We start from the raw sequence: 15,218 nt of genomic DNA on the forward strand, positions 1-15,218 counted from the left end.
AATAGGTGACCTACGTGAATCGTGTAGATTGAATGAGAAATTGTTGGGGGGGGGGTTGTATTCATATTCAGTTAACTGCGAACAGGTGGGCGTGTCAGAAGGGAGCGCGAGTGCATGGAAATATTAATGCGAAGGGCCTTGCATCACCAGTGCAAACCACCATTAGAAGCTGAAAGCACTCCTGGCCTCTGTGAATGATGGTTTCAATAATTTTTATATTTTCTGGTATATCTTAAGTTACCCAGGAGCTCTGTTGACATAGATTTAGCTAACGTTAGCTACAGCTTGATGAGTTGAGTCATTGAACACAGCAGGAGAGAACGCAACGTTAGCCAGCTAGCTAAAGCTCCGGTGGAAAATTCCAAATGAACGTATGCAGCCCTTAGTGCCGCCTACACACAACAGTGACACTGACAGATCGAAAGCTAATTTGAAACAACATAAAGATGGAAAACCAGGCTAAGAAACGTAAACGTAATTACCTTCACTAGACAACGTTTTACCAATTGGACAAATGGCTATGTTTGTTTGTATCAAGCTCCAAAAACTATTTTTCGCTCGAATCAGCCCAAAAAATTTGCTCGCGCACTAAGCGCGCTGGCATTAACCATGGAAGTCCCTTACTAGCATCACATCAGGCACAGAAATTACATGCATTAGCAGGGCGCTCGCTGTGGTGGCGTATACGGGACCGGTTCTGGTGGGCCGGTCTGGATCAAAGTCCAGGGCCTATTTTTACTCCCAGTCCGTCCCTGCCGTTCTATCAATAAGCAGACCTGCCAACCTGTACGCAATTTGTGTAGCGGATACGCATTTTGACTTCAAAGTACGCTGGTACTTGTAATGGCTGTCAATCATGATGGAAGAGGAGACAAGTTAAGTTACAGCATGTCCACCATCTCTTGTGGGGGTTATGCATTAAGCCATTTGTGGTGCCCTTACCACATTGTGCCTCATATACTGTAAATGTTAGACCCAGTGACAGGCTGGCATGAAATGGTTTGCATAATACTTAGTAAGGAGGCCATAATAATTTTTGACTCATGGCTTAAGTTACGTTTCTCCAGCTCTCCCCAGGTTGGCAAAAAGGTATCTCAAAATCCATCAGATTGATGCTTTAAAATATGTAAAATTTAAATTGTTCTTATTGGGGAGCATGCACCCGGACCCCCTTAGAGGGATAATATCCTTCTCACCTTTTTCACCCCTGACTCGTTTTCATGCCTGTATCTAATAGCGAGCTATTCCCAGTAAATGAAGCAGCGCGTACATTATCATTCAATACCTTCCCTTTCAAAGTAACTTCTAAATGTACTTACCTTGGAGTTAATGACCAGACACATTCTCGAAACTCTTTACAGAGAACTTTCCTCCTCTCGTGACAAAAGTAGGACAGCTCTTGCAACGTTGGACCCAACTCACATTGTCGGTGGCAGTGTTACAAATTAATTCGATAAAAATGTCTATACTCCCAAAGTTTACATATCTCTTTCAGAGTATTCCTGTTTTTATACCAGTCTTTCTGTAAACTGGATGGAGTTATTTCAGCATTCATTTGCAATCATAAACCTGCCAGAGCAAGGAAAGATTTCCTAACACAACCCAAATGTTTTGGTGGCATGGCTCTTCCAGATTTCCAATCCTACTACTGGGCATGTAACATCCGACCCATGTTGCACTGGCTGTATGAAGACCCTAGTGCAGATGCACATTCTTGGCTGGCCATCGAATCCAAGTCATTTAAACAATCTTCATTGGCAGCTCTTTTGTATGCGCCCCTCTCCTCATCGTACACAGCTCACACAACTAACCTGCTTGTTAAACCATCCCTGAAAATATGGACTCAAATAAGATGACATTTTGGTTGGCAGACCTTTTCACTTAAATCCCCTGTCTATGCTAATTATTATTTCAAACCATCATTAATGGACAAAGCCACATATGTGGTACAATGCGGGTATCAAGCAATTTACAGATATATATCACAATGGAACTTTCATCTCCTTCCAATATCTGTGTGATAACTTTAATATTCCTAGAGCTCATTTTTTTCGTTTTCTCCAAATCCGTAACTTCATTAGGAATATTTCTCCTTTATTTGCAAGCCAACCTCCTTGCTCCACATATGACCATAGACTAAGCAAACCATTATCATTCAAGAGAACTATATCGGCCACTTACAGCGCACTGATGGCACTCTCACCTTCATCCACTTCTGATTTATAATCTCATGGGAAGGTGAGCTGGGGGAACCTATCTGCAAGGAATCTTGGGTGGCTGCTTTGTAGAAGTGTTGAAATGAATCGTATAATCGATGCATCGCGATGCGGACATGGACGATACTGCATCGATTCAGTGGCCGACCATAATCGATTATAACGCAATGATGTCGCTCGTTAATTTTCCGACCGCGGCATAAACATTCAAATGAAAAATAAAATTCTCAGTAGCCTAACCCGTTTCATCTAGACCTATGATAGACTCTAGTCTCATCTGGGTCTCATTTACCTGACGTCATTCGTCGCGATTCGCCTACGTGCCACAGCAAAATGGCTGAGTGTGGTTGTGAGATCGTACTTAAAAACGCACCAAGCGTTTTAAAAGGTGAGATATGGAACTTCATTTCGGATTTTACCAACAGGCTGGGAAGCATGAACTGGATATATCTCATGCGATATGCAAAGCCTGTCACACCAAAATTAAATACGTTGGGAACACTACCAACGTTAGGAATCACGTTAGCTGTGTCCATCCCGAGTTGCTAGCAACAACACCTGCCTCGGAAAACGCAAACTCTGGGCCAGCAACTCCGAGGATTGATGCAATTCTGTTTTCAATACTGCTAATAATGTTGTCTGTGTTCAGACTTTGTTAAATAATAAAGATTATTTATATCTTACTACAACAAACTTTTATTTTTGGATGAAAATATAACTGTTGGAGCCAAAACTATGATTATTATGATTTCAATGTTAACCTTTTGCCTTTATGAAATCGTTATGAATTGTGCATGTTAGTCGGTTAGTCCTTTAAGCGTGGCATGTCGTCACAGCGTTTTGTTAATAATTAATATAGAAATAAGTAATATAGAAAACTGAACTTGAACTATACAGTATCTTAATGCATTCTGTCAAGTCAAATATCCTATATGGCTTTAATAGAAACATTTATTTGATGCATCGTGATGCATCGAGGAATCGAATCGCTGACATGATAATCGTAATCGAATCGGGAGATCAATGTCAATTCACACCTCCAGTGCTTTGAGTAGAGTTCATAGTTCATCAATCTGCGCAATACATTGGGTTGTTGCAATTCAAGATTGTGCATCGCATCCATTGGACAAAACTTAGATTGTCTAAATGGTTTTCTGATGTCGACCCATTTTGTGATCGATGTAAGTGCAACCCAGCATCACATACTCACATGTTCTGGTCTTGTCCAAAGCTAGACCATTATTGGTCATCCATCTTTGACACAATGTCAGGCTTCCTGGGACAGCCAATGTCGCCATGCCCATTGATTGGGTTATTTGGGGTTATACCTGAGCATTTAGGTCTAACTAGGGTGCAATCAAATTGCATCGCTTTCCTCACACTCCTGGCCAGGCAGCTGGTTTTGATCAAATGGAAGGACTGCAAACCCCCAACATTTACACATTGGGTCAAGGATGCGCTTTACTTTCTCAAACTTGAATAAATAAGACACTCTTTGAAAGGATCAACAAAAACCTACAATAAAGTATGGGGACCTCATCTGTATTATGTCAAGACACACATCACATGATCCCTAGATTAAGTTGAGACATACAGTATATTCCACAGCATAAGGTTGCGATTGATTTACCACAAAATAATAACAGCTTTTATTCAGTGGTCACCCCACTACTTTAATTTGAAGGTTTTTGTTTTGTTGAGTGTTTTTCGTCTTGAACATAATATTATTATGTTCTTTTCTTTTTTTGTCTATTGTACTTTTATTGTATGTCAGTTACTACCTTCAATGTAAAAAAATCCCAGATATGTTTGTGATGTCATGTCCATACTGAACTGAAATAAAAAGAATGTTCAAAATCTCCCAGCTTTACACCATCCTTTCCCTCTCACTAAGGGCCTCATTTACTGACAGGATTGCACCCACTTCAGGCGTGAAATAGCGGGTATGGACATAACACCGTATTTACAAAGGCAGCACACAAAAACGCAGAATACCGCTGCTGGGAGGGTTTAAGGGAAAGTGGGTGTGTGCCGCAAAGAGATGGGAGGAGAGGTGTTAAGTGCGGCTGATGACGTATTCCGTGGTATTTAGGCCTACTAAAACTGCCTGGCGAGAGTGTGTCTCTAATTTGCGGGATAATTCTCGTCCTCATAAAAGCAGGTCTTAACCAGGAAGCATGTTTTGATTGAGTATGGAAACTTCCAAGCGATATGGCAGCAGTTATAAGAGCAAGGCGAAGACACAGACAAAGACAACGCGCAGAAATATTTTTTTCCATACGAATAACACTTTTCCAGTTAAGCGAAGCAGAAATTATTAGACGGTACAGGTTAACCAGCCACGCAATACTACAATTACTTAACCAGATCAGAGACGACATCGAACCTCCCACCCGGCGATCACATTCCATTCCATCAGTTGTTTAACTCCTGGCAACATTGCAAATATTGGCATCAGGATCATTTCAAACTGTTATAGCATCAGCAGTTGGTATATCACAGCCTTCACTCAGCCAAATATTTAACCAGGTACTCAACGCATTGCTACGGCGCACTGGTCAATATATACATTTCCCCACTACCATAGCTGATATTACAGGCATCAAACAGGATTTTTGTCAAATTGCAAACTTTCCAAACGTCATTGGAGCCATTGATTGCACCCACATCCAAACTCTGCCAACTTCAATCCACAAACACATTTACCGAAACAGAAAGCATACATATTCAATGAATGTCCAGGTCATATGTGATGCCAACATGGCCATAACTCACGTGGTAGCCAAATAACCTGGATCTGTCCATGACAGTTTTATCTTCCGGAATAGTGCCATCTATCCAAGATTGAGCAACGGGGCTTTTGGAGAGGCCTGGCTACTTGGTAAGTGTATTTGTTTCAGTGGGGATATATTGTAGTGAACCCATGTCGCTTGTAGAAATAAGTAATCTCGCCATGTAGGCCTACACATCTAAATTGTTATATAGACAGTTAATCTATTAATGCCACCAAATAGCATATTCATTATAATCTAGTTATTTTCAACATCTTGCTGTAGGTGATGGCGGGTATCCCCAACAGCCATGGCTAATGACACCGATACCCAACCCAGCATCAGCAGAACAGGATTATAACTTCGCACACATCCAATCAAGGGCAGTGATTGAGCGAACGTTTGGTGTTCTGAAAAGCCGGATGCGCAGCTTGGACTGAACTGGGGGACCGATGGTATACTCGCCACAGAAAGTGTGCAAGATAGTGGTGGCTTCCTGCATTATACACAATATAGCCATCCAACATGGTATGCCTCTGGAGGTTCCAGAGGACGTGGAGCCCCCAGAGGAGCCCCCAGAGAACATCCATGACCCTCCCTACATGGCGAATTAAATGGCTGAGGGCAGACGTTCGCGTCAAGATATCATCCGGAGATACTTCACCTAAATTAAATTTGAATGTTGTTTTGGATCTCTAAATAAAAGTGGAAAAATGGCACATACATCAACCCAGACTGTTTTACATAGTTCAATTTATTTTGGAATTGTGTGTGCCTGCTCAGTCTTGATTGGTCTACTTCTGAGAGCACAAGTGGGTTGTGAAGTGGATGGCCCATCGCTGGAAGCAGAGGGTCTGCCTCGCACTGGTCTGCCTGGCCCATCGCTAGATGCAGAGGGTCTGCGTAGTACAGGGCTGCGGGGTAAGGGTATGGTTGGCGCAGGTGCTGGAGCGTCCTCCTACGTACCACCTGCAATGCTGGCAGCGATGGCCTTCAGGCAGTTGTTGGTGTCCTGCTGCTGGCGAGATAATTTGATGATGGCCCTCACCAGCCCATTTACGGCGCACACGAGCTGGCCTGAATCTCGTCCGAGAGTCCTGCTCATGTGCTGCACGTCTTTTGAGAGAGCTTGGAGAGCCCTCGTCTGACCGCATTGCTCAGTCAAAAGCATTAAGTCAAGCTCAACATTTGCACAACGTGCAGGGCGTTTAGAGGAGGCAGATCCAGGCACTGACGAAACTGTCGGTCCAGGTTCACTGGAGGTGCTTGCTAAAGGGCAAACAAAGGATAACACGTTCCAAGCATGATGTTTTAAAACACATTATCACACCAACAAAATAAAAACAGCTACAGGTCTGTTCCATGTGTAATGAAACAAGGTGTTTTAGCATTACATATCAGCTGCTAAATGAAAACTATGTGCGTGAAAAATCTGGGTTTGGGCTGGGGATACAGGTGAAAATAGAATTGTTTAAATGTTTATATTTCATATCATTTAATATAGGAATATAATAATGCTGTAGTTGGTCCATTTAAATTCAAAACGGGGTACCAGACCATACATACCTTGAACAGAGGGCTCCTCAGTCGATACCCGCCTCCACACCCTCCACCTGTTCAGAAATCAGTGTTTGTTGGACAACTGATTCTAAAACTGTTAGTGGTTCGGATTGTGGGGGGCCTGAACCGATCATTCTGGTCTGTACTCGATTGACTGCAACCTTTTCTTTGGTACGTCTCTTGATATCTTGACACCTTTTTTTTTTAACCTCCTCCACCTCCCACCGCGTAGATGACAATGCATTTATATTACAGGTTATCGTTTGCCAGATGGCATTTTTGTGTGAAGGCAGTGTATTTCTTCCTTGTAATGTATTAATGTTAGCTGTCACTTCGTGAACTAATAATTCTAGCTCCCGTTCTCTGAACTTTCTTTTTCGTTTTCTATCACCCATTAACATGCAGACATGTTTCTCCTGTCTTTTAGCGGCACACTAATTAACACTAATGGGCGGAGTAAGGCGCTGAATGCCCAAAGATGATCTGGTTTGATAAATACCACAAAAAATGCGTCCGCTATTTGTGGTTAGGCAAAGGCGCAGATTAAGCTGCGGTCGCAATGTGAATAAATGAGGCCTTAAGTGTCATAGTCCTGACCCATGTAAGACTTTAATTACTCTTATCGTTTAGAAAGCATGCTTGTTCAAAATTTTTTTGCAGTTGGTTGGTACACAAAGCAATTGTGGTTTCTTGCTGATGGTATTTATATAAAATGTTTATTGAATAGTCTTAATTTGTACCCTAGCTGCCAGGCTCCAAGACCTTGGTGAAGGCAGGTCCTACACAACTCTTGGCTTCCCTACAAGTTCCTGGCCTTCTCGATTTTCTGCCGTGAACCGTAACCCCTCAGGTACGAAGGCCAATTTACACTGCAAAAATTTAGGAAGGATAAATTAGAGCAATTGCGAGAATTTACAGATCTCAATGCAAGAGGGCAAGGCCGTAATCATAATACATATTGGGGGGGACACATCCCCGTGAATATCCAATGCTTGGCAAGACCAGTATTGTTGATGCACCCCAGGGTTAGATTAGCTACATTAATTCACCTTCAGTTAATTTAACTAATCTGGATAGGCACTGAGATGTAAACCTACGTTTATTAGTTTATCTACTAGCATTACCCTGTCCCTGACAGGGCAGTGTCCTAACTTTCTAGCTAGTGAATAGCTAGCCAAACGTTATACGTAGCTAATAACGTGAACTAATTTTAACCAGCGTAGCATAACATCAGTGGTGAAAGTAAGCCAGTACTGTCAATGACAATAATGTGATGACAACCTTGTTTATCTTTGTTACGTTGAGTTGACTGTGTGGTCTGCCACACAGCTTTATCCACCGGAGACATGTGGCCCTGTCTTGTTTTGGTATGGGAAATGGGATAAAATATACCCTATTGCCCATCCTCTCATGATGCCTCGTATCAGTGTTGCGTCTACCCCATGCACATCGTTTGACCATTGTTTTTACACTTAAATTACAACAAACCCGATAAAACGAGAAAAATCAAATTTCCCAATGCTACTCTATGGAGTTGTAAACTGAAGATGTCCAAGTGCAGCTGTTACTAAACTGCCAATGGCTAGTTTGCATTCGAGTGGCGGGGCTTAGCGATAGGTCAATTGTCTTGGGCCACCACCTGCAAAACCATTCCCTTTTTAAGGATTGTCTTGTTGTTCCCTCTCCAGTAAACCTGTTTTCACTTTCATTTGCACCAAAACAGGTGACATTGATTAATAATCGCTTATGCTTCCTAACTGGACAGGTTGATATACCTGAAGTTTAACTGACTTGGTGTTATACTGTGATGATTACATGTTCCCTTCCATTTGTTTGAGCAGTGTTTATTCTCTAATTCATCTGTAAAAAATAATGTTTTGACCTTTGTGCCATGGTTACTCCTCTCATACCTGATGTATTGTGTATACATTTTTTAAGCCACTTTAAGATGGTGTCATCATCTCTTAATTTCTTTGCATTATCTGCTCTCAGAAACCAGCTCTCAGGTACTGCCGAATGGAAGAAATGGCCTTCAGTTTAGCAGCCCAACTGACGCACAAGGATACCAGGACACGCAAGGGTTTACTGGTAAGAGATTGATGCCTGACTCACGATTGTGTTTAGCCAAACCAAGCTGGTCATGTTTTTTGCAGTTAGTCCTTTTCAGCAGTAATAACAAGCTTCATGTTGTGCTTGCTAGGGAATTAGGAAAACTGATATTTATTTAATCCTAGTTGCCAACCAGCAGGACTACTGTGACTAAAGTAGGACCTACACAAATCTCACTACCAGTTACAGACCTTCTCAATTCCCTGGTCCTCCAGGTATACTCCTCAAGATCTCACATACTCAACAAAAATTGAACTTAAAGCCTTAAAGTGAGAGACCTTGCTGTCATTGACATTGACAGAGAAACATAGTAACAAACGTATTGATATATTGCTGTCTGCTCTCACTGCCGGTTTTCTACCAGGCATCAGCCCTTTGCCCCTGCCATGCAGGAGAAACATTCTAGCAAGTGAGCAGCCCAACGTGCACACTACAAAACCTTGTCCATGACCCTCCAATGCTTACTGGTAAGATCTCAGTTCCTAACATGAAACTGTTCTAAGAAATCTTGTTCACAGAATATTTCTCCTGCAACACCTATTCCAAATTTTGTGAGCAACAAAGAGAGGGATTTAGCAAAATGTTCACATTTCTGTCAATGTTTAATGTTAGCCATGTATGCCAGTGAGTGTGCAGACCATACACCTGTGAGTTCAGTTGCGGAATTATAGTTGCCAAATGTGTAATCCTCCCTCACATGTACTGACTAAAGGCTTCTGTGTTTAGTGTGCAGTGTTACAAGAATCATATCCATGCTTGGAGGAAACTTATAAGCTCCCTCGACCATTTCACACCTGGCAAGGAGTTACAGATGAAGGGAAATGGAGGGTTGGAAGGGGAATTAGACATGAACAATTTTTCGCACAAACGTTTGAGGACATTTAGGTTTTGTAAGGACAGATCTTCTGACTGTAGTGTCTGGGGCAACATTGTATTCCATATAACTGGAAGTATGTAAATAGTGAGACAAGTACATTTTCTTCTGTTACTTCCCCAGGTGCCGGCCCTCAGGACCAAATAAACAGAACCTTCACCAATCTCAGTGGCCCTACCGGTTCAAGTTCAGAGCAGAACTGTGTTCAGGGTTGGACAGGGTGGCCCAATCCCCTGCTCAGGTAGGCATGTTACAGTTTATATCAAATGTTTTAAGGATGTAATGCAAGGTCAGGAATTATGTAAATACATTAATTTAACTTTTAGAGGCACAAAGGCACATCGTACTTCTGCTGGAAAACATTAAGCAGCAACCGTCGAGTGTTTCCCACAGATTAGAAATCTATTTGTGGCGGGTGGGGGGGGCGAAATAATTCCTTTGTTAATAATTTGTTACACAGAACTTTATTATATTAAATATTAATCCAAAATGATTCACACCTTCACAAAATCAACAACAACAAACCAATTATTTCTGCTTATGCAGGTAGCAACGCTAGTGCTAAATAACTATTTAACTGGTCGGCTCCATGACGCTGGGTAAGTAGCTAGCTCCTCAGACTTCTCACCAGAAGAAGGGGAACCTTTGATAAAGACATGTTCGTAGGTACCCAGCAAAAAGTAGCCTCATGCTGAAGGCTCGCTGATATAGCTGTCGGTCTTACTAGAACGGCGTAGGTATGCATCGCTACTATCGTGTGCTGACGTAGTGAATGTGTGCGTACGTGAGAAAGATGCGTGAGCGCAGCTGCAAGAATACAGTGCGTGTTTTAACCTAAATATTGTAAAAAACAAAAAATGAAATTACGAAACGCAATATGTGGCGGCCGGTGTTGATTCTGTGGCGCACCGCCACAAATTAGTCTGTGTGGGAAACACTGCAATCTCATCTGGCAGCAACACAGGTTGGGATCCACCCCTACCACCCCTGCTGAACTGTCAGAGGAGTTCCAGTTTCCCCTTGACGACATGGGGGAAGTCGCAACATTTGAAAATTGGATACAGAATCCAGAGAACAGGAGGAGAAAGCAGAACCTTGTAAGAAACCACACTCCCAAAACACAAACTAACAGGTGATTTTTATGGCACTCAATAAGCACAAACCTGTTCTGGATAATGCAATAAATATTTATATGTTCAGTATTTCAGAAGGATAATAACTATGGCTTGCTTCTTTTCTCAGATAATACTTAATAACATGCATTGTAGTTAAATGAATCTAGTAAAAAAAATACATCTGTACTTGTTATAATTGGAATTGTATTGTATGCACTTTTATTTTACTTAGTGGTGCTCAGAGTACACATGCAATTGAGACCTTGGTCCTAATGAGTAACTGTATAATACAGATGAATATCTTCCCCTGTACCTTCCCACACCTTCCCCTAGGTATCTGCTCTAGCAGCTGTCGGTGGGCAAGACACAATAAGGACACATGGAATATCCTAGGTAGTCTCTTTTCATGCACTGTTGCTAAAATAATTAATTGGAAGGGCGTCAATGGAAAAAAAATCCTTCGACCAGATGGGAAGCAAAGTTCTTCTGACCCGTATGTTTGCATCCAAATCCATGTACCAACAAAGTAAAATATTTAACAAATTAGCAAAATAAGTTTACTTTTTAGGTTTTACCTTCCATCTAGGTACTGTACGGAAATGTGCCATCTCAGGGACAGCAACAGACACAGAGATTTTCCAGCATGCCATTAGGTGGTTCAATTTGGCAACTGAGGGGGTGGCCGCAAGGAGCGCAGCAAGCAGGCTGGCAACTGAGGGGGTGGCCGCAAGGAGCGCAGCAAGCAGGCTGAACAAGAAGTATCTCCAATAGTGTAGCACAGGGCTCTTGTATATGTTTTTTTTTTTTTTTTTGATGTGTGACAAAGACCACATTTCATTGTGTAAACTACACAACATATAATTTTTGTTTTATCTTGGACAGACAGCATTTGACATTTACTTGAAATGTTACATTGTTCCTGCTTTCAAAGTGTACAATAATGTAAACCTGTGTAGATTTTTTTAAATATAAACCGTTTCACAGTACAATTAGACCAGTAAAAAGTGAGGAATTCAATCCCTGTGGTTTATGGGGTCATACACCACGGCTGTCAACATTCAGTTTTCTAGACACCCAGGTTATAATTGTTCTTTTAAAACAGTGAGGAATCTGGTTGAGTTAAAGATTATGGTAAGATTCAGGGTAGGGTCAAGCACTAACCTTGGTCAACGTTTTGCAGTTTTGCCTAGTTCTTCCTTCTGAATTTATTCAATCAATTGCTTTAGTCTCTGCCTTCAAGGCAGATTTGCTTAAATGTCAATTACTGTATCTCATCCAATGAGCATTTATTGTTTGGTCTTACCATATAACAAATTACAGCTGCACTTAACGTTAAGTCATGAGATTGTTTTTGTAAAACATATTTTTGGATACAACCAAATAAAAACATAAATACCGTTTTGGCTTGATTTCTTTTTTGAATACTTAGTAAAAACACAGTTAAGTGCATTTTCAATAACAGTGTGGTAAATACATTTGTTGCAGATAACATTATTAATTAAAGTGGGCCTACATACAATTATAAATTAACAGATCTGGGCCAATGCTGATCTGGAGGTAACATTTTATGTACAGCTCTGTGGCAAATTTGGCTGAATTTTTAAGTATTTTTCATAGAACTGAACCCAGCCCGTGTATGGCGTCGATCTGTATAACAGATTTGGGCCGTTATTGGGTCGCTGTGCGTTTGGACCCCGTTATGGGTCCGATTGGTGGCTCCATGCCGGATCTTGCACTAGATGTGATCAAGATCTGGCGCAGTGTCTCAATAGGTGCGTTCGACATGGACCGACTTCATGCAGCGCTGCAGCCAGCTGCAGTTAGACTTTTTTTCCGACTTGAGACGGCGCCGAGGCAAGGTCACTGTGACAGCCATCAAAGTACCGTGAGATCAATTCGAGAACTGCCGGCTGTGTAGCCGAGCGCATCTTCTCAAGAGCAACTGCACGGGTTCTAATATCGACACAGCTATTTCATGATTGGCCAGACTCACACACGACAACTTTGACGCGCATTTTGTAATTATTCTGACACCTTCAGTTTCACCAATGCTCAAATCCAGACCAAACTGTTTAATTGAATTAAAAATGTGATGAAGGGTTTAAGTCCGCCTCTTCACTAACGGAAAGATTAAGTTTAACAATAAATAAAGTAAAACTAGAGAGGGTACAATTTCTGGGGAAATTGTAAGGTGTGCTTACTTGCGTTGGTTGCAGGGGTCCGTATTTTAATTACATTTTACAACTGATATTTCTGTATATTTTATATAAAAAAATGCATAGCCTACTTATTTATAAAGATTACATATTTTTTAAAGCATTTTTTTTTTCTGCTCATTTTCAACTCAAAATACTAAAGAGTGAAGAGTAGAAAGAAATAGTTGTCATCTCATTTCCCCTGCAAGAGGGAATGGTGATCAGCAACCTCATCAAACATTCGGCAGACCGGTGTAAAAATTGACCTAATCTCTGAAACCTGTGATATTTTCAGGCATTTAGCCTACTCATATTGCATTCATTCATTTATAAAGAACCCCCTTTGAAGCTTATTTTAACAACGACCTTACCAGCAGTACAGTGGTGTAGTCTACGTGATACGCAGGTATACGCCGTATACCCACTAGGAAAAGCCAAGGATTTCCGTATACCCACTTACAAAGGCGCGATGATACGTAACAACATCGTTTTGTGACAGAACATTCTCGCTTTTATTCATACAGTCTCCCCGTCTATATTGTGAATCAGTGAAAATTTAATATTTGGGGCTTTCGTTGCCGTGCCCTGGATCTGACGTGACATCACTTAAAGTTACTAAGCAAGGTTGTTTGGCTCCGGCTCCCTTAAAAATGTTTTCAGATGATTCGGATTTCAGATGATGAGAGAGATGGTGAGAACTCCTGGCCAGCATTGTGGACTAAAAGTCAGGCTAGAGTTTAAAAACAGGCATCCTTGGTTACATTTAGTCATTTAGCAGACGCTTTTATCTAGAGCGACTTACAGTAAGTACAGGGACATGGTTAGAGTGGAGGGACCGAGAGTTAGGAACAGTAGATATCAGCACGCATGCTGACATACAAACGCAGTTTGTATATGGAAACGTCACAGTGCTTAGTGTATGGTGTCAGGGGTGATTCTACGATCAGACCTTTAGGGGTGCTCAGCACATGAATACAGTGCCTTGCAAAAGTGCTAAACGCCCTTGCTAATATAAATCCCTAATTTCACTGGATATCAATTAATACACTTATGTATTATTATGCAAAATATTGAATGAATTAAAAAACTAAGGATGTCCCTTTCTTCATGACCTACCAGCATCAAATGATAAAAAACATTTATTATTATTTTTAGGGGTGCTGAGATTAAATTTAAGGGTGCTTGAGCACCCCTAAAAGGATCTAAAATCGCCACTGTATGGGGTGTCGCTCTGGGACAGGCAAGTATGAGGCTGGGAGGGGAAAATCACTACAAAAACATAGACTACACCACTGCAGCAGTAGCTATCTCAAATGGAATCGCGATTCAAATAGTACCATCTGCTAACTGAAAATATGCCCCCAATAACGCTTGACATTTATTTAGGGGAAAATCACTAATTCAAAAAATGTCAGTGGTAGCGATCATTGTCATTAAGAAGGCAAAATGCGATATAGCCCTGGTGTGGAGAAGCTGCCCCGGTAAATTGTAGGCTACTACTACAATAGGGGTTATGCGGAGCGCTCAGCGTTCAAACCGGAAAACAGATGTAATCGTTTCCGCTTCTCACTTCTGTACACATCTGCAGCGCTAGGTAATCCAAATAATTTATATTGACAGAGAAGTTCAAGGATTTTATAAGTTGTATTACACTCTACATTAGGGTAAGTGTGACAGGAATAAAGTGATGAGTTCATATAACGTTATAATAGCCTAATGTTAGACCGTTTCCCAGGAGGTAGCACTAACACTAGCTCTACACATTAACTACACAACTAGTGCTAAGTTATCAATTAAATATATGAATCCAGCAAATTAATTTAAGAAGCTCATTTTAATTTAGTGTCATATCCATATCATTATTCTGGTTTCTATAGCTAGGACCTATCGTTCCTAGAAGGAATTACGTTTACTAGCCTACTACTAGGCCAAAAAAAACGTTAAAGTTAACAGGTGTATAAGATTACGCTACAATAAAATTGACCTGTAAATAAATGGTCACACTGGTAATTGTTGCAGTTGATTGCCAAACACTGCATTCTTTGAGTCCACTTTGACTTCTACAGGTACAGTCTTCGTTTGACTGTTTTAATCGTCTGCGAGCAAAAAAAAAAGGCTACTCCCCAGGGTACTCGGGGCTCTGGAAGTCCGTTTGGCAATCCTGTGTACATGGGAAATTGTAATTAAGGGTAGCTCCTTTAAACACCGGCTATAGTAGGTGGCCTTTACTACGCAGTGTTTACCTCAAAAGCATCCGGCCAGAAGTAGTTACATCTGTTTTGTAGAACCCGGAAGAATGTTGCGCATAACCCCTATTAGACTGTCTTCGATTGCGTTGGTTGAATTCGATTTAACGTTACTTCCATTGTATGGTCTAG

General features: G+C 41.3%; 1 protein-coding gene across 13 annotated transcripts in view; it reads left to right on the forward strand.

Moving 5' to 3' along the window:
- LOC124470004 overlaps positions 1-12,043 on the forward strand; it is a 121,433-nt gene extending 109,390 nt beyond the window's left edge. For 3 of the 13 annotated variants that reach the window (XR_006956364.1, XR_006956359.1, XR_006956365.1), the window contains 7 exons: positions 7,293-7,397; positions 8,540-8,635; positions 8,782-8,871; positions 9,021-9,123; positions 9,654-9,771; positions 10,077-10,662; positions 10,979-11,465. The gene's annotated coding sequence lies outside the window, so the exon portion shown is untranslated. Of the gene's footprint in view, positions 1-5,026; positions 5,098-5,272; positions 7,149-7,292; positions 7,398-8,539; positions 8,636-8,781; positions 8,872-9,020; positions 9,124-9,653; positions 9,772-10,076; positions 10,663-10,978 lie in introns of all 13 variants that reach the window. The other 10 variants (XR_006956362.1, XR_006956360.1, XM_047023623.1 and 7 more) reach the window with 8 other exon arrangements.
- The last annotated feature ends 3,175 nt before the right edge of the window (positions 12,044-15,218 follow it).

The sequence above is a fragment of the Hypomesus transpacificus genome, chromosome 8 (assembly GCF_021917145.1).
Source record: "Hypomesus transpacificus isolate Combined female chromosome 8, fHypTra1, whole genome shotgun sequence".
Taxonomy (NCBI): domain Eukaryota; kingdom Metazoa; phylum Chordata; class Actinopteri; order Osmeriformes; family Osmeridae; genus Hypomesus; species Hypomesus transpacificus.